The sequence below is a fragment of the Rhinolophus sinicus genome, linkage group LG06 (assembly GCF_036562045.2).
Source record: "Rhinolophus sinicus isolate RSC01 linkage group LG06, ASM3656204v1, whole genome shotgun sequence".
Lineage (NCBI taxonomy): Eukaryota > Metazoa > Chordata > Mammalia > Chiroptera > Rhinolophidae > Rhinolophus > Rhinolophus sinicus.
In genome coordinates, this window is record NC_133756.1 from 53,181,086 (window position 1) to 53,200,441 (window position 19,356).

Genomic DNA, 19,356 nt, shown 5'->3' on the forward strand with positions numbered 1-19,356 from the left:
ATCCATATGTTCACTGCAACATTATTTACAACATCCAAGATATGAAGGCAACCTGGCTGTCCCTGAATGGATGAATGGATAAAGAAGAGGTGGTACATATATACAGTGGAATATTACTCAGCCGTAAAAAAGAAAAATTTAGTCATCTGTGACAACACAGACCTAGAGGGTACTGTGCTGAGTGTATTAAGTCACACAACAAAAGACAAATGTCATATAATTTCACTTATATGTGGACCCTAAAGAACAAAATAAACAAATGAAAACAAACAAACTCATAGAGAAAACATTTTGATGGTTGCCAGATGGGAGGGTGGATGGGGATGGATAACAAATTGGAAGGAATTAAGAAGTACTAATTGGTTGTATACAGCAGTCATGGGGATGTAGGGTACAGCATAAGGAATATAGTCAATAACACTGTAATAACTATGTATGGTCGCAGATGGGTACTAGATATATTGGGGTGATAGATAGGAAGGGGTTGGGGCAGGGTGAAAAAGGTGAAGAGATTAAATAAAAATTGGTATTTATAAAACAGTCATGGGGATGTAAAGTATAGGGAATATAATCAATAATATGGTAATAACTATGTATAGTGCCCTGTGGGTACCAGTCAAGAGGGTTCACTTTGTAAATTATATAAATGTCTAACCCCTATGCTGTACACGTGAAATTAATATAAAATAATATTGAATGTCAATTCTAATTGAAAAATTTTAAAAGGGGGAAAAGATAAATAAGAGGTTTAAATTTCTAGGTCTTAGGGATGTAACATACAGCATAAGGAATATAGTCAATAACATTGTGATAGCATGGTACAGTGTCACATTGTTGCTGGACTTATCATGTGATCACTTCTTTAGCATAGGAAATATAATCAATAATATGGTAACAACTACATATAGAGCCAGGTGGGTACTACTGAATAACTATGATGTACACCTGAAACTAATACAGTATTGTATGTTAGCTATATTTTAATAAAAATCTTAAAAAGAAAATGACAGAGTGGAAAAAATAAACATTACTATATGTTGCTTACAAAAAACTCATTTAGAATTCAATGACACACGTAGGCTGAAAATAACAGTATGGAAAAAGATACACTATGCAACAAACATTTATTTTAAAGAGGCAAGAGTGATTATATTACTTTCTAGTAAAGTAGACTTCAGAACAAAGAAAATTACTAGCAACCCAGAGTGACATTAAACAATGATAAAAGGATGAACCAACCCAGAAGCCACAATTATCCTAAGTGTGTACGCATACATACTAAATAACAGAACCTCAAAATACACTAACAAAACTGAAAGCTGAAGAAGAGATGAACTCACAATTGTAGTTGGAGACTTTAACACTCTTCTGTTAGCAACTGATAAAACTACTAGACAGAAAATAAGCAAGCATATAAAAAATATGAACACAATCTACCAACAAAATCTTACTGACACAAATAGAACACTTCACCTAGCAACAGAGGAATACACTTTTGAAGTGCCCATGAAATACTCATGAAGACAGACAACATCCACAGCAATAAAACAAACCTGAACAAATTGAAAAGAATAGTAATCATACAGTGTTCTCTGACCACAATAAAACTAGAAATCAATAGTGTGGAAAAAAAACAAACAGGAAAATCTCTATCAATTGAAAATGAACACTTCTAAATAACCCATGCCTCAAATATTCTATAAAAAGTTTTTTAAAAAGAGAACTTAATATAAATAAAATACAACTTATCTAAATATGAGATATAGCCAAAACAATGCAAACAAGGAAATTTATATCACTGATACATTTGAGAAGAGGAACATTCATACCAATAGAAAAAGAACAGCAAAATAATTCAAAAGCAAACAGAAAAAGAAAATAATATAATAGAAATAAGTGAAATTGAAAACAAAAATATAACAGAAAAATCACTGAAACAAAAAGTTACATGAAAAAAATCAATAAAATTGATAAACTTCTAGCAAGACTAACAAAAATAAGACAAAAATTACAAATTTAATAATAAAATCGGATATCGCTATACACTCTAGATATCATAAACCTAATAAGGACATTCTATGAACAACTTTACAGACATAAATTTAACAATGTGGATGAAATGGTCCAATATTTTAATAAACACAACACACTTAATATGAAATTAATATATTATAGCCCAATAACTATTAAGGGCATTGAATTTTAGAATTGCAAAACTCTCCCCAAAAATAAATCTCTAGGTCAAGATGGTTTCATTGGAGAATTCCAAACTGGAAAATTATTTTAAATAATTAAAAAAAGAATTAACACCAATTCTATTTAATCTTTTCCAGAAAATAGAAAAGGGAACATGTTCCAATTCATTTATGAAGTTAGTATTACACTGTTACCAAAACCAGACAGTACAAAAATATAAAAACCATGACATCTCAGATGAACTTAGATACAAAAATTCTAAGATATAAGCAATATGAATCAAACAATGTATAAAAACAATCATATGGGGTGGCCGGATGGCTCCGTTGGTTAGAGCGTGAGCTCTCAACGACAAGGTTGCCGGTTCAATTCCCACATGGGATGGTAGGCTGTGCCCCCTGCAACTAAAGATTGAAAACAGTGACTGGACTTGGAGCTGAGCTGCGTCCTCCACAACTAGATTGAAGGACAATCACTTGGAGCTGATGGGCCCTGGAGAAACACACTGTTCCCCAAAGTTCCTCAATAAGATTAAAAAAAAAAATTATCCACCACAACCAGGTGGAGTTTATTCCAGGTAGTGACACAGTACGTGACATTGATTCAACGTTTGAAGAAAGAAAAAAAAAATCAATGTAATCTGCCACATCAGTAGGCTAAAGAAAAAAATCATAGACCATATCAATAAAAACCTGACACCCATTCAAGATTAAAAAAAACAAACAAACCAACTCTCAGCTTTTGAAATAAAGGGAAACTATTTCAACTTGATATACAGCATCTACAAAACATCTATAGCTAACATACTTAACAGTAAAAGACTAAATGCTTTCCACCTAAGATTGGGAACCAGGCAAAAAAGTCCAACCTCACCATTCTAATTCAACATATTACTAGAAGTTACAGCCACTACAAAAGGCAAGAATAAGAAATAAAAGGGATATATACTGGACAGGAAAAAACTTAAAACTGCCCTCACGTGCACATGACATATCACTGCCTACCTAAAAAGTTACAAGAAATTGACAAAAAACCTTCTAGAACTAGTGGAGTAGAGCAAGGAGAGAACATACAAGATAAACATACAAATCAACTGCAGGATGTCAGTTAAAATGGCAAAGTGTGCGTGACGGTTAATTTTATGTCACCTTGGATGGGCCACAGTGCTCGAATACGTGGTCAAAATTATTCTGGAGCGGCCGGCCCGGTGGCTCAGGCGGTTAGAGCTCCATGCTCCTAACTCTGAAGGCTGCCGGTTCGATTCCCACATGGGCCAGTGGGCTCTCAACCACAGGGTTGTCGGTTCAACTCCTCGAGTCCCGCAAGGGATGGTGGGCTCTGCCCCCTGCAACTAAAGTTGAACACGGCACCTTGAGCTGAGCTGCCTCCCGGATGGCTCAGTTGGTTGGAGCATGGGCTCTCAACCACAAGGTTGCCAGTTCAATTCCTCGACTCCCGCAAAGGATGGTGGGCAGCGCCCCCTGCAACTAAAATTGAACATGGCACCTTGAGCTGAGCTGCCACTGAGTTCCCAGATGGCTCAGTTGGTTAGAGCACATCCTCTCAACCACAAGGTTGCGGGTTCGACTCCCGCAAGGGATGGTGGGCTGTGCCCCCTGCAACTAGCAACAGCGACTGGACCTGGAGCTGAGCTGCGCCCTCCACAACTAAGACTGAAAGAACAACAACCTGAAGCTGAACGGCACCCTCCACAACTGAGATTGAAAGTACAACTTGACTTGGGAAAAAAAAGGCCTGGAAGTACACAGTGTTCCCCAATAAAGTCCTGTTCCCCTTCCCCAATAAAATCTTAAAAAAAAATATACAAGCAGCTGGTCTCACCTGCCAAACCCCACAAAATTATTCTGGAAATTTCAGTGAAGCTGTTTTTGGATAAAATTAACATTTAAATTTATAGATTGAGTAGACTGCCCTCCATAGTGTGGGTGAGCCTCATCTAATCAGTTGAAAACTTGGACAAAACAAAAGACCTCCAGGGAGCAAGAGAGAATTCTGCAGCATATGGCCTTCAAACATGAACTCCCCACATCTTTCCTGAGTCTTCAGCATGACAACCTTTGGACTTGAACTCCAGCAGCAGCTCTTCTCTATGTCTCCAGTCTGCCAGCCCACACTACAGATTATGGACTTGTCAGCCTCCATTTCTGCATGAGCCAATTTGGTATATGTATATATATGTATATAAAAGGTGCCAAAAAAACCCGATACACATTTTAAGAAAGGATAAAACTACTAAAGTTATAACACTAAAGATATACTGATAAAAAAGACAAATACAAGTCACGTTTGACTTCTGCAATTACAAGAGGTGCTCAAAATGGTTACCATCAGCGTCTAGACACTTCTAATTACAGCTTGGGCATAGATAACATCTCTTAAAATGTGCGTACATTTTTTGGCACGCCCAGTATACACACACACACACACACACACACACACACACACACACACACACAATCTATTGGTTCTGTTTCTCTGGAGAACTCTGACAAGTACAGTAGGAAAATTAAAAGACATGCCCCCGCCGCCGCCCCCACCCCTGCCAGTGAAAACTAAAAAAAGAGCTGAAATTCTCAGAACAAGCAACTTTCTCCAAACCCTGGAAAATAGTAAAAGGTTTATAGCAACAAAGCAAATGCTGAATCAAGAAAAATCCGACTTAAAAATCGTAGATAAGTCTCGTAGCACTTTAAATTAGCTGAGCTCCAACCCTCTGCACAGTACTGCAAAAGTGAAAAAGACATCAGCCAGCATTCTTGTTTTGAGGATCTGGTTCTGGAGAGAGCAGAGCCAACCTTATTCCAAAAGAAACACATATGTTTGCTTTGACCTGTCTGGGGGTTCAATTATGGAGTAACAAAATGCACATGCTTTTGTTTCATCTAATTCAAAAATGCCTCAACACAGAAAAGCAGCAAAGCAGAGGATGTTAGAAAGTTTAAAAGTTGGAAAGAAGGGTACCTTGGTGAATGAGGGCTTTGAAAAGCTTGTGAATAGAATGAAAGATGTAGAAAACCCTGCCACACCCCAGTGTCTGCTCAGAAAAGACCAGAAAAATTCCAAGCTTCCACCCCCGGTTAATTTTTAGACTTAGTGCAAGCAGTAAGAGAAGAGTAAGGCAGAGTCATAAGTAATCTGGCTAAGAATTAAAGGAGTGCCCAAACAAAAAAGAAAAAGTATTATTTTTCTTTACACTCTCTTCTTGTCTTCTCCTCTCCTCCCTTTCCCTCCCCTTCTCTCCTCTCTCTTTTGCTCCAGGCATTTAAGGAAATTTTTGTCAAACCACTAGGTGACCACAAACTAAAGGAACAGAGATTCCAAAGACACATGACAAAAATATAGCTTAAAAAAAATTTAGAAGTCACACTACAATTCAAAGGAAGTAACAAAAAAAACCTCAGAAGGAAAAACCTGATGGCCACAGTTACTACATAATAATCTTCAAGAGGTCTAGTTTTACAATAAAATTACATGGCATACAAAGAAACAAGAAAGTATGTCCTATTCATAGGGGAAAAAATCAATTGAAATTGTCCTGAAGTAGCACAGACATGGGACTGAGTAGACAAAACCTTTAAATTTGCAGTCTTAAATACGCTAAAAGATATAACAGAAACCACACTGAAAGAACTAACTGGTGCCTGGAGAATAATGTCTCAGTATAGAGAATATCAATAATGAAATCAAACAAAAATTTATTAGAAAATAAAAGACAAAATAGAAATCCTGGAGCTGAACAATAATTAAAATGAAAAATGCACTAGTGGGTTTCAAAGATAGATTTCAGCAAGCAGAAGAAACAGTGAACATGAAAGAAGGTCAACTGAAATTATGCAGTCTGAGGAATAGAAAGGAAAAAAAAAACAATGGAGAAAAATGAATAGAGATGAAGAGACCTGTGGACACCATCAAGTGTACCCACATATTTATAGAGGGGTTAAAAAAAAAATAGAGACAGAAACAATATTTCAAAAAGTAATGGCTATTAACATCCAAAATTTAATAAAAGACATAACCATCAAGGAAACTCAACAAACTCCAACTAGGATAAATGCAAAGAGATCCAGACTAAGTCACATTAGTACAAAACTGTTGAAACCCAAAGACAAAGGATAAATAATAAAAGCAGCAATAAAGAAGCAACTTGTCCCATGCAACAGATCCTTAATAATACTAATAGCTAATTTCTAATCAGAAACTATGAAGGCCAGAAAGCATCAATATATTTATAAAGTGCTGAAAGAAAAAACTTGTCAAGCAAGAATTCTATACCCAGCAAAACTGTCCTTCAAAAATGAAAGAGGAATTGAGCCAGTGCCAAATAAACAAAAGCTGAGAGAGTTAACCACTAATAAAAATGTTAAAGGACGTCCTTCAGACATCAATAAAAAGGTACTGTATGGTAATAGAAAGCGATAAAAAGAAATAAAGAACAAAGATAAAGGCAACTATATAGCTAAACATAAAAGTCTACTATTCTGGTATAAAGATGTAACTTGGGATAGTAATAAAACGGGAGGGACGGAGCTGTGGAAGAACGGAGTTTTTACACTACTGAAATAAAGCTGGTATTAATTCAAACTAGGTTATAAAAGCTTAAGATGCTAATTGTAATTGCCAAGGCAAACACAAGAAAATAACTGGAAAATATACATAAAAGGAAATGAGAAGGAAATCACAATGATGTACAATAAAAAGATCAACTAAATAAGAAAGAAAGCAGTAATGGAACAACGACACAGATTATCAATAAGAAAATAGAGAACTTGGAACAACACTACAGACCAAGAAGACCTAACAGACATATTACAGAATAATCCACCCAAGAACGGCAGACTACACATTCTTCCCAAGTGCATATAAAACATATTCCAGCATGTTAAGCCACAAGAAAAGGTCATAACAATTTCAAGAAGACCTAAATAATACAAATATCTTTTTCTGATAACAATGAAACGAAACTAGAACTCAATAAATAGTACAGACAAAACTGGAAAATCCACAATTCTGTGGAAATTTAACAACATACTCCTAAATAGACGATGGGTCAAAAAAGAAGTAAAAAGGGAAATTACAAAATACCTTGAGACAAATAAAAGTGAAAACACAACATACCAAAACTTGTGAGATGCAGTGAAAGCTGCGTTGGAAGTATATATCTGAAAACACTTACTTTAAAAAAGATCTTAAATCAACAACCTAACTTTGCTCCTCTAAAAATTAGAAAATAAGAACACTTAAGTCAAAGCTAGCAGAAGGAAAGAAATAATAAAGGCCAGAGCAGAAATAAAAATAGAGAACAAAAAATAGGAAAATCAATGAAATAAAGGGTTGCCTTTATGAAAAGGTTAACAAAATTAACAAGTCTAACTACATTAACTAAGAAGACTCAAATAAATCAGAAATGAAAGGAAACATTATAAACAATGCGACCGAAACAAAGAGGATTATGAGAATGGGTTGGCTTTATGAAAAGGTTAACAAAATTAACAAGTTTAATTACATTAACTAAGAAGACTCAAATAAATCAGAAATGAAAGGAAACATTATAAACAATGCGACAGAAACAAAGAGGATTATGAGAATGCTATGAACAACTGTACACCAAAAAACTGAATGACCAAGAAGAAATAGATAAATTCTTAGAAAGATACAGCCTATGAAGATTGAATCATAAAGCAATTAAAAAAAATATGAACAGACTTACAACTGTAAGGAAATTGAAGCAGTAATGAAAACCCTCCCAACAACGGAAAGCCCAGGACCGACAGCTTCACTGGAGAATTCTACCAAATATTTAATGAAGAATTAACACCAATTCTCTTGAAACACTTCCAAAAAATTAAAGAGGAGAAAACATTTCCAAGCTTATTCAGTGAGGCCAGCAGTACAGATACCAAAGCCAGACAAAGACACAAAAGAAAACTAGAGACCAATATCCCTGATGAATACTGGTTAAAAAAAAATCCTCAACAAAACACTAGCAAACTGACTTCAACAACACACTACTATTACTATATACCACGACCAAGTGGGATTTATTCCTGGACTGCAAGGATGGTTTAACATATAAAACTCAACCAACGTAATATGCCACATTAACAGAATGGAGAAAAATAACATGATCAGCTCAACTGATACAGAAAAAAAGTATGACAAAATTCAATACCATTTCAGGAGGAAAAAAACACACTCAATAAACTAGGAATAGAAGGAAACTATATCAACATAATAAAGCCCATCTATAAAAAGCACACAGTTAAACTCATACTCAATAGTGAATATTGAAAGCTTTACCTCTAGATCAGGAACAAGACGGTCTGCTATTGCTATTTCTAATCAACATAGTACTGAAAGTCTATGCAAGAGCAATTAGGCAAGAAACACAATAAAAAGCATTCAAATTGAAAAGGAAAAAATAAAATTATCTCTGTTCACAGACAACATGACCTTATGTAGGAAACTCAAAAGACTACAAAAAACTGTTAAGAAAAACAATCTCATTTAGAATAGTTTCACAAAGAATAACATACTTATAAATAAGCTGAACCAAGGAAATGAATGACTCGTGCACTAAAAACCACAATATATTCCTGAAAAAAATTGTTTTAAAAACACAAATAAATGGAAAGATACCCAGTATTCATGGACTGGAAAACTTAGTATTAAGATGTCCATATTATCTAAAGCAATCAACAGATTCAACATAATAATCACTACCAAATTTCCCATGGCATTTATTTTTTGCTGAAGTAGGTAAATTCATCCTAAAATTAATATGAAATCTCAAGGGATCCCAAATAACCAAAATGATTTTGAAAAAGAAGAATAAAATTGCAGGTATCATACTTCCTAACTCCAAAATAAATTACAAAGCTAGTAATCAAAACATTCTGGTACTGGCATAAAGACAGACTACTCACAATAGCTTAAAGATATAAACAACCCAAATGTCCATTCACAGCTGAATGGATAAAGAAACTAGCATAGCCATTTAACAGAATATTATTCAGGCATTAAAAAATAAATAAATAAATAAATGAAGTACTCATATGCTGAAACATGGATAACCCTCAAAAAACATTATGCTTAGTGAAAGAAGACATAAAAGGTTATATATTGTATGATCCCGATGTCTATCTGAAACATCTAGAATCTAGAATAGGTAAATTTATAGAGCTAGAAAGCAGATTAGAGGGTCCTAGGGGCTGGGAGGAGGAAAGAATGTGGAGTGCCTGCTTGATGGGTACAGGGTGTCCTCCTTGGAAGTGATGATATATTTGAGAACTAGTCAGAGGTGATAGTTGCACAATATTGCAAATCAAAAAGGCCACTGAATTTTATACCTTAAAATTAATAATTTATTTTAGGTGAATTTTACCTCAAAGATAAAAATCAATTACATTTCTATATACTAGCAATGAATATATGAATCTGAAATTAAAATCACAATGCCACTTACAATGAATCCAAACAAAATACTCAGGTATAACAAAACACATAAAATATCTGTATGCTGAAATTACAAATGCTGATGAAAGAAATCAAAGACCTAAATAGAAATGTATAGATTGGGAAATTCATTCTTCCCAAATCAATCTATAGGTTTATTGCAAATCCTGTCAAATTCCAGGAAAGATTATTGGTAGAAAAGGCAGGCTTATTTTAAACCTTTTCTCTCTAACTATGAAAGTATATCAATATATTTTTATTAATTACCAATCTGGGTAGGGTGGGGACCAATAAGTATCTAGATTTGCTCCAAAATAACCTAAGGATGAAGGAGAAATGAGTGGGTCTAAATGAGATAAGATTATATATTTCATTATAGCATTTTTCTGTATATTTTCTTCTCTTCATAGCTAAAATATTTTACAGCTCTAATGAGAGGCAGTACTAACAGCCTATAAAAGCACAGATACTGAAGTTAAATTACCTGATTCAAATCCTAGCTCTCCCACTCATTGTAACTCCCACTCATTAAACTCATTGTATCTCGGTATTCTTATCTGAAAACTGAAGATTGAGTTAATATTTTTAAAGTATTTATAACAATGCCTGGCATAAAGTACATAAATGTTAAATAAAATAAATCTGGGCTTATCATGGTTTTGGTTTTTAACCAATAAGGCAAAAAAAATCTAATTGTTTGTCAAGTATAAAAAGAGTAAACACTATACATAAACTTTTGTTAAAAAAAAAAATAAGTGGGGGCAGCAGCCGGTTAGAGGGCAGTGCTCGTAACACCAAGGTCGCTGGTTTGATTCCCGCATGGGCCAGTGAACTGCGCCCTCCACAACTAGATTGAAAACGACGACTTGACTTGGAGCTGATGGGTCCTGGACAAACACACTGTTCCCCAATATTCTCCAATTAAAAAAGAAATTTAAAAAAAAAGAAATCTAAGATTCTCACAGTTTTAGTTTTTAATCAGTCAAAAAATATATAAGAGCCTGTCAATTGTAGAGGATTCTGTAGATGTCAATATTTAGTATCTTATTATCTTTCATGCTTTTAAGTCATTCAATCAATGGGTGGTTCAGTTTACAATTACTGCAGATATAGAAAGTGACTTCCTAAGAACTATATCACCTCAAGACAGAGGCAAGATTTGAGTTGAACTTTTTTTGATAGTTAAATTTTAAGCATACAGATGAACTGAGGATGAGATTGATGAGAAAGATATGAATAATGGTGAAAGTGTCAGGATTTTTTAAGAGCAATGATAATCAATTAGGCTGCAGGAACACGCTTATAAACAAATAGCAGGAGATGAAACTGTTAAAATTGATTGGAACATGATTTGGAAGCTCCTGATTATAAGATCTAAGAATTAAAATGTATCCTTAAGAAGTTTAATGTTTTTGAGCAGGTTAATATAACTCCCTAAAAAGCTGAATTAAATGTAATTAGACAAATAAAATGAAGTGAGCAAACACCTATCATTCACAGATGAATGCCATAAACAAAACAGCAATGAGAATGGAAAGAAATGATACATACAATGTTGATAAAATAGAAGCAAAAAGGCCTAGTAACTGACTAAATCTTCATGACAGAAAATAAACAATGTAAATATTCACAGATTTTGGTCTTGATAACAAGAGAATGGGGCACTAGCAAGAACAGGTTTTGAAAAAGTAAAAGTGACTAATCAATCCAGTTTAGACATGGTGATGTCAGAATACACAAATGAAAATGTCCTAACTGATTATGTTTTTATTAGAAGACATGTTTCACTAATGCCATTAAAAATGTTTATTAGAAAGTGAAATATGTCTGTTTGTTGGAAAAGAAATACAAAGAAACAAGGCAGTATAAATACGAATGATTCTAGTGTAACTTAATCAGGGAAAATATTACTCAAATAAAAGTTATTAACACCATCTTTTAAGTTAGAAGAACTAACTTGTCTGCCACTGCTGTCATTTGACTAAAAATAAAATTTAATTAGATACTAAACATTATATGTAAATACTGACTGATTATTCAATAATTCTTTGAGTACCTCTGTGCCAAGAACTGCTCTAGATAGTGAGTGTACAATGGTGAACAAGGCAGGCAAGGTCCTACCTACTCTCACATATATACGAGGTGGGACAATCAAGTTCACGAACTTGTTGCAACAATGTTGGTAACCTTTTTTTTATATCAGAGGGATTATTCATTATGAATTTGAACCAACTGGACAAACAATTAACCAAATTGACTATTTGGAAGTACTGAAAAGGCTCCGTGAAAAAGTTAGACGATCTGGACTTTTCACCAACAATTCATGGCTCTTGCATCACAACAATGCACCAGCTCACACGGCACTGTCTGTGAGGGAGTTTTTGGCCAGTAAACAAGTAACTGTATGGGAACACCCTCCCTACTCATCTGAGCTGGCCCCCAATGACTTCTTTCTTTACCTGAAGATAAAGGCAATATTGAAAAGAAGACATTTTGATGACATTCAGGACATCAAGGGTAATACGATGACAGCTCTGATGGCCATTCCAGAAAGAGTTCTAAATTGCTTTGAAGGGTAGACTAGGCCCTGGCATCAGTGTACAGCTCCCCAAGGGGAGTACTGCGAAGGTGACTGTAGTGATAATTCAGCAATGAGGTATGTAGCACTTTGTCTAGGATGAGTCCACGAACTTAGTTGTCAGACCTCGTATATCTTATATCTGAATGATTTGCTGAATCATTATTAACCCAAAGACTTCAGGACCACTTTAACCTAAACTGCTACTCATGCTGGAGAAAATGTCTGCATTATCAAATATTATCAGAATTTATGTTTAGCTACTATGTATTAGACAGTATTAATGGAAATCCAAGACTTAACACATTTACTACACCCTTAGCTATTTAAGTATCTTTAGTAAGACTCTTGCCATCAGTAGCATGATTAATTACTCATTAATGGTATTAAATCTTGTTTAATTAAAAATACGCAGAAGTCAGAATCTCTAATAAAAACACCAGCTATAATTCTATATGGATTAAGTCATTTTTCAACAATCATTAGGTCAAGTGAGTATTTTAGAAAAGATGCTTTGTAATATCTTGCAGAGATACCAGAATAAAAAATAAATCTGTGACACATTATGAAGATTTAATGCTGATCTCTTTCTTAAGTTATAGGTCTCATATCTAGCTTCCTTCCACCTGGTTTATGGTTCATGGTTTCCTGACATTTCTACTTAGCTGTCTTGAGCTACTTCAGAATAAAGAATCTAAAATTTTAGCTCGTGTTCTCTATAAACATGCTTCTTCTCCACAGTTCCTACCTGTGAATACAGCATTACTGCCCAGGACAGAAACACGGATATCATCCTTAACTCCTTCCTCCCTTACTCTCCTACCCCCAATTGCATTATAATTAATCACCAAAACTGATGTATCCCGTTGTCTAAATCTCTCTCAAATCTAACCATATCTTATCCCCACTATCAACCACTCTAAAGTCAGATCAGCATCCTCCCTGTACTAACTGGTCATCCTGAATCCACTCTAGCATCTCCTCAGATGAATTCTCCACATTTTAATTAGGGACCTTTTCTAAAACACAGATCTGATTACATCACTTCCTCACACTTACACTCCTTCAGTGGTGTTTCATTAATCTGTTAACCCAAACTCCCTAAAGTGGTTTATAAAACCCTCAATAAAATCGCTCAAGCTTTACTCTGTCTTCTCTCTTGACACTAGCCACATCCTCACTCGATCTAGAACTCCACACTCAAAACATACATTTCTTTCAGTTCTACCAATCTTCCCTTTCTCTTACCTCTCATCATTTCCACTTTATATTTCTCCTGCTAAAAACAGTCTTTCCCTAAGTTTTTATCTAGATAAATCACCAACAATTCCTCTGAGTTTTAATTTAAATGTCACTTCTGGGAGGTCTTGCCATATTTCCATTCAGTCACTCAAAATATATTTATTAAATGCCTATGAATAAAATGCTATCCTAAGTGTTTATATATTAATTAATAAAACAGACATGATCCTTGCCATTCAGGAACACAGACTATCACAATACTAATCACATTTTATTGTAATTACATATTTAGTCATCTTTCCTCCTCAGACTGATAACAAATATCAAGTATGAGCTAAAACCAATGTAACTACAATAACCAACTCATGAAACATTGAATGAATAAGATATTAAACAAGTATTTACTGAATACCAATCATGTGACAGGTAGACCTGCCTAAAGTTCCCAGTCCAGCTAGAAGACTAAAAGGTTTCAAATATTTACTTTAATGGTCCTTTCAAAAGAGCAGTAGATCAGAAGTCAGAAGACTTAGGTTCTAACTCTCTACCTGACCTCAAGTCAGTTTTCAATTATTTATGAACCTCACACCCTTAAGTGTAATATTGTAATTTGTAAATTAATGATAAGTACGCAGGCTTTCACAGTATAATTTATTTCTTGGTGGGTTCAAATTAAGATTTGTTTTAAAAGTTTGAAAAAACAAACAAACAATTCAATGAATTCCTAAGCTGTAGTCAACTGTACACTTAAGAAAATGCCAGTAACTTTGACAACATGGACATCTAGTCAAATGAAACTGTTTTATAAAATAACTTTTGGAAACTAAAATTTAGTTCACATCCCCTCTTGTCCACATTTTTCCACAGTCATCCTATCATCAAAATTCTTTTGTTTCCTTCAGGGTCCAACTCAAATGTCACCTTCTTTCTATGAAGCCTTCCCTGATATCTGCCTTCAAAATTCCCTCCATAGTCCCACTACACCATACATATCTGACAGTGTTCTGTCCATGACTTGTAACATAATATACATGGCACTGAGAAGTCTAATTATCAATGCACACGTAACATATAGCATAGTGCCTAGAACATTATGTTTCAATAAAGGCTTACTGAATGCCTTGTTTTATTTAGCACTTTTATTTACAGTTTAGACCTACCACAGAATATTCAACTACAGCAACGGCAAAATTCTTTGGTTTGACAAGGCAGTTTCATGGTTTCCTGTTCAGATATTGAAATGACATTTGCCACTTAGCCTTTAACTGTTAAGTTGCAAAACAATTCAGATTTGGCTAGAAATTTTTGTAATAAATAGAGTCATGGATGAAACTTTCTTTGGAAAGATAAATTGACAACTCAGCTTAAAAACAGATCAACGCTGCCTACCTAACCCTTTCAACAAATGAAACAACATAGTAAAACCAAGGATGAGTTTTAAGATGAAGAATAAGAGAAATATAAACATATTCAGGAGTAAAGGCATTACACTGGAAAATACCGTACAAAAAAACAGCCCCCCAAAAGGCAATTATCTTAATCCTTAAAAATAACTCTGAGAAACCATCATGATAATGTTAGGGATTTCCTCAGCTCTCTTTTTTTCTGGTCTTAAATTTAGCACTTGTTAGAATTAAAGAATTTGAAAAAAGGAGTTCACTGACTTTAAAGCTGGATCTGATGTTAATAATTACAGATTTTCACATATGTTAAAGGCAGTAAAAAAAAAAACAACAACAAAAAAAAACCCACAAAGAAGGAGGGTTTTCTAATGCTTGAGTTGCAAAAGACAATAGATTTTGAGTGGCATGTTGTCAATCTAGATTTAATTAACTTAATACTTAGTAATGGCTTTTATTATATTTTTACTTATAGACTATGCTAACATTAATGTATACCAAATTATAAAGAAATTCACCATCAGGAAATATTTACCCCGAATAAATAGTACAAAGGGAACCAAGAAAGCTATTTGCTCACTCATAAGCATATATGACTTTTATTAAAATCTGGTTATTCAATATGAAAAACTGAATGCAGTACATAAAACACCAAGGTATGTTAATTGATGGATTTAATAACAAAGGAAACAACCTTTGCTAATTATATATTTTTCCATGGAATTAAGATATGATGAAGGTGACATTTCAAAACTTTGAGGAATCTCACAAAGAAATGCAGTCAAATAAATACTTTTAAATACTTTAAATAAACACTTTTCACTGAATAGATTGGCAAGAATTAAGATACAAGTTAATATTTAGCAGGGTGTAGGAAAACAGATATTCTCAAAAACTGCTAATAAGAATGTTAAGTGCTACAACCTCATTGCAATTTTGCAATATGTATCAGAAATTAAATGCACATATACACTGACCCATCAATCCATTGCTACAAATTATCTTACAGATACTCTACAGTCAGGAATATTTATTGCAACATTGCTTATTCAAGCAAAAAACAATCTGAGATATACCCAAATGTCTATCAATAAGAAAAGTTACATTTTATTAAATATAACACACATTTGAAAAACGGTCAAGATATACTGGTAAATGGAAACCAGTTAGTTTGGGTAACTTATGAGGAGTACAGTGCTGGGTGAGAGAAGAAAGTTTTACATCTTATTTTAAACATTTCTATACTATTTGCTCACATATATAAACAAATGTGACTTTATTTAAAAAATAAAATTTTGAAAATACTAAATGTTGCTTGGCAATATATTTGAAAAAGGTCAAATGTACACTATACAGTCTCATCAAGAATGAAGAACACATAATTTTATTAAAAGGTTCTTTTTTACATTACAACACTGGGTAACACATCTACGGTGCTACTAAAATTGAAGCACAGATAGTTAACTTGGAAATTAAACTAATATAAGACAAACATGCATAAAGAACTACAAATCCTTGAATTCAAGGATTCTGCTAAATGGAAATGCTTAGCAGCAGTTGACTACGGTACGTAAAATACTGAAGCACAAAATCAAGTGGAAGAGTCTGAAACTGAGGTATACGTAACAGCCTCTGAGAAAAATGAGTCTCAAATATTTTAAAGACACATAAGTCAAACAATCACAAGGTTAAATTTCTCTGAATACTCAAATTAATCAACAACAACAAAGAAAACTAAACACATTTCACATCCAGGATGAAACAAAAGAAACAAGTGAGGGTCTACATTTAATAAAAATCTGTGTCTAAGAAAATCCTTGAAGGGAGATAGAGGAACAGCATGAGATGGGGTCAATGTCCAACTCTGTTCAACCTTTACAGCAGAAGCTGCAGAGAGGAAAAGCAACAAATTGATCCCAGTGGGAATGAACCGCTCCTTGCTTTGGACTTGCTAGAAGGCAATCAAGCTTCAGGCATAAAAATCCCCCAGGTGACTACGATAGCCAACCCAACTAGCCGAATTTAAAATATGGAAGAAAACTAGTGCAAATGCTTTACATTTTTTTTAAAGTTTCATTTCTTAGGAAAACATACTGTTTAAATATATTACACATCTACGATGACAAAATAAAATTAAAAAAAAATACTTTTTAGCAAACAGCAAGCTTTCTAAGCTATAGGAATCAAAAATGTTATCACAATTCCAGGCTGTGATTCAATTTCTTCCTCTACTCCAAGTTTTTTACCCTCAGGAAAATGAGGAAAAGTTGTCTTTACTTTTTACAGATGTGACCAGTCTTCCTAATCTTCTACTTGTATTAGTCTAACACATCTTTCAAAATATTTAAGGAAATAACTACTACAAAGTCACAAAGAGAATACTATTATTATAGTAGCAAACACTTTAATTTCCATAACATGGATTAATGCCTTCACCTGGAAAAGAGTAATCAAAATTAACAATGACTAGTCATTTTATTCCAACTGGACTGAAAGAACACTTGGGGGATATTTTATTTCTCTTTCCATAATGCCTATAATGCTGCCTCTGTATTGTTCTCACTGGCTCCTTGCTACAGCCCAACAGCAACTAAAGTGCCAATGCCCCCATCCCATTCCGGCAAACATTCTGAATCCCTATTTGTCTGAGAGAACGTTGTTCATTGTTCATGTTTAACAAACATTCACAAAGTACATAGTACTTTGGCACTGTGATCATAAGATAAATAGGACATATACGGTATCTACCTTCAAAGAGCTAACAGACTACTGCAGTATGGCCAGGCGTGGCTCAAAGGCCAACATGGTGCTTGAGATGGACTAATTCAGGAGAGAAGCGGACATCCAGCAGGAAGGACACTGGCAGCTGGCAGGCAAGGGGTTGGGGAAGGGGGACAACAGATACATATGACTACAACTAGGAACAGGAAACACATTTTATTTATTTAGTTAGTTCTAGGCATTCTGGAATAGCTGCAGGGGATCACTGTATGCCTTCCTATAGAGCTTACATTTTATTGGGCAGGTGATGGTGGTCAATGAAAGGGACAACTAGAGGAAGGCAAGCAGTGTAGAATTTTGGAAAGTGAGGTCAGAGACTTGAAGACTCCAAGAAACAAAATTAAAGAGAATGCATAAAAATTTGCAGTATGTTTATACAATAGAATATTACTCATCAATAAAAAATAATGAACTACTGATACAACATGGAGGAAACTCAAAAACACTGAATTAAAAAACAGATACAAAAAGGGTACATGTTATATTATTCTATACACACAAAGTTCAAGGAAAAATTAAGGTATGGTGATAGAATTCAGAAAGCTGCTTGCCTCAGGAAGAAAGCCTACTGGATTCGAAAGGAAGAGCAAGAGGAACTTTCAGGGACAATAAAAATGTTCTACATCTTGACCTAGATGGTAGTTACACACGTGGACATATATGTAAAAACTCATGCAGCATATACTTTAAATTTTTCACATTATACTATACATAAATTTGAACTTAATAAAAAAATGCATATATAATTGTGGTGACATAAGGTCAGAATAAATTAAACCAGTGTCATCCCATAAGCAATTTCTAACATATAAGAAATCAGAGTAAAGACTCCAACAGACACTGTACATTCAACTAATAAGCAAATTCCCTAGACAATCTTAAATACAAAAGTCTAGCTGCTTCTCCTCTTCAGGAAGTTACATAGACAAATGTTATTCATAATAAATGCTATGGAAATAAAGTCCTCTTCCTAAAAAAAAGAAACCGCTCACTATTAACCAAAAAATAAAAATCTCCTACCTTAGAAGAGGTACTATAAAGATTAATAAGGCACAAGGAGCACTTAACATGACCTAGAGAGAATACTCTTCAAACTACAACTACTATTACTATTACATAATAGCAATAAAAGTGAAAATTTGCTCAAAATATTCCTAATCCTCTTACTGAGAATATATTTAATGACATATCACTCAAATACAGCACTTCTCAACTAGGGTTTTTAAAAAAAACTTTGAAATCAGCAAGCTTCTGGCAGCTGAAACACCTAGTTAGATTAGAGAAAAACCAAGTTAATTGCAATTTTATCAAAGTATTATTCTTAATCTGTTTATATCCTGAAGCCATGTTCACATACCAATAGACAGTAAACGTATCTTTTTTAACATGTCAACAGTTTATATCATTAAAAAGTACTCTTTCACATACCAGACCAAAAGAACATGACTACAGCTCAATATTCTGAAAGTCAGTAATCTTTAAAAATTAAAACCAATCAGAATGCTAAATTAGAAAAATCATTCAGTAGAGATACCCACAAGAAAAATATCAAAACAATCATTTATAATTCTGAACATTATATAACAAAATCAGAATTTGGATAATTTAACCAGTTTATGGAAGTGTTTCATTAATGAAGTAAAATTCACAAAAGCAATGACTACCAAAGTACTATAATCAACTAAG

At 34.0% G+C, this 19,356-nt stretch overlaps 1 protein-coding gene across 15 annotated transcripts in view; it reads right to left on the reverse strand.

The window, feature by feature from the left end:
- Nucleotides 1-19,356, reverse strand: part of ZNF644 (zinc finger protein 644) — a 103,538-nt gene that overhangs the window by 51,821 nt on the left and 32,361 nt on the right. The window lies entirely within an intron of this gene.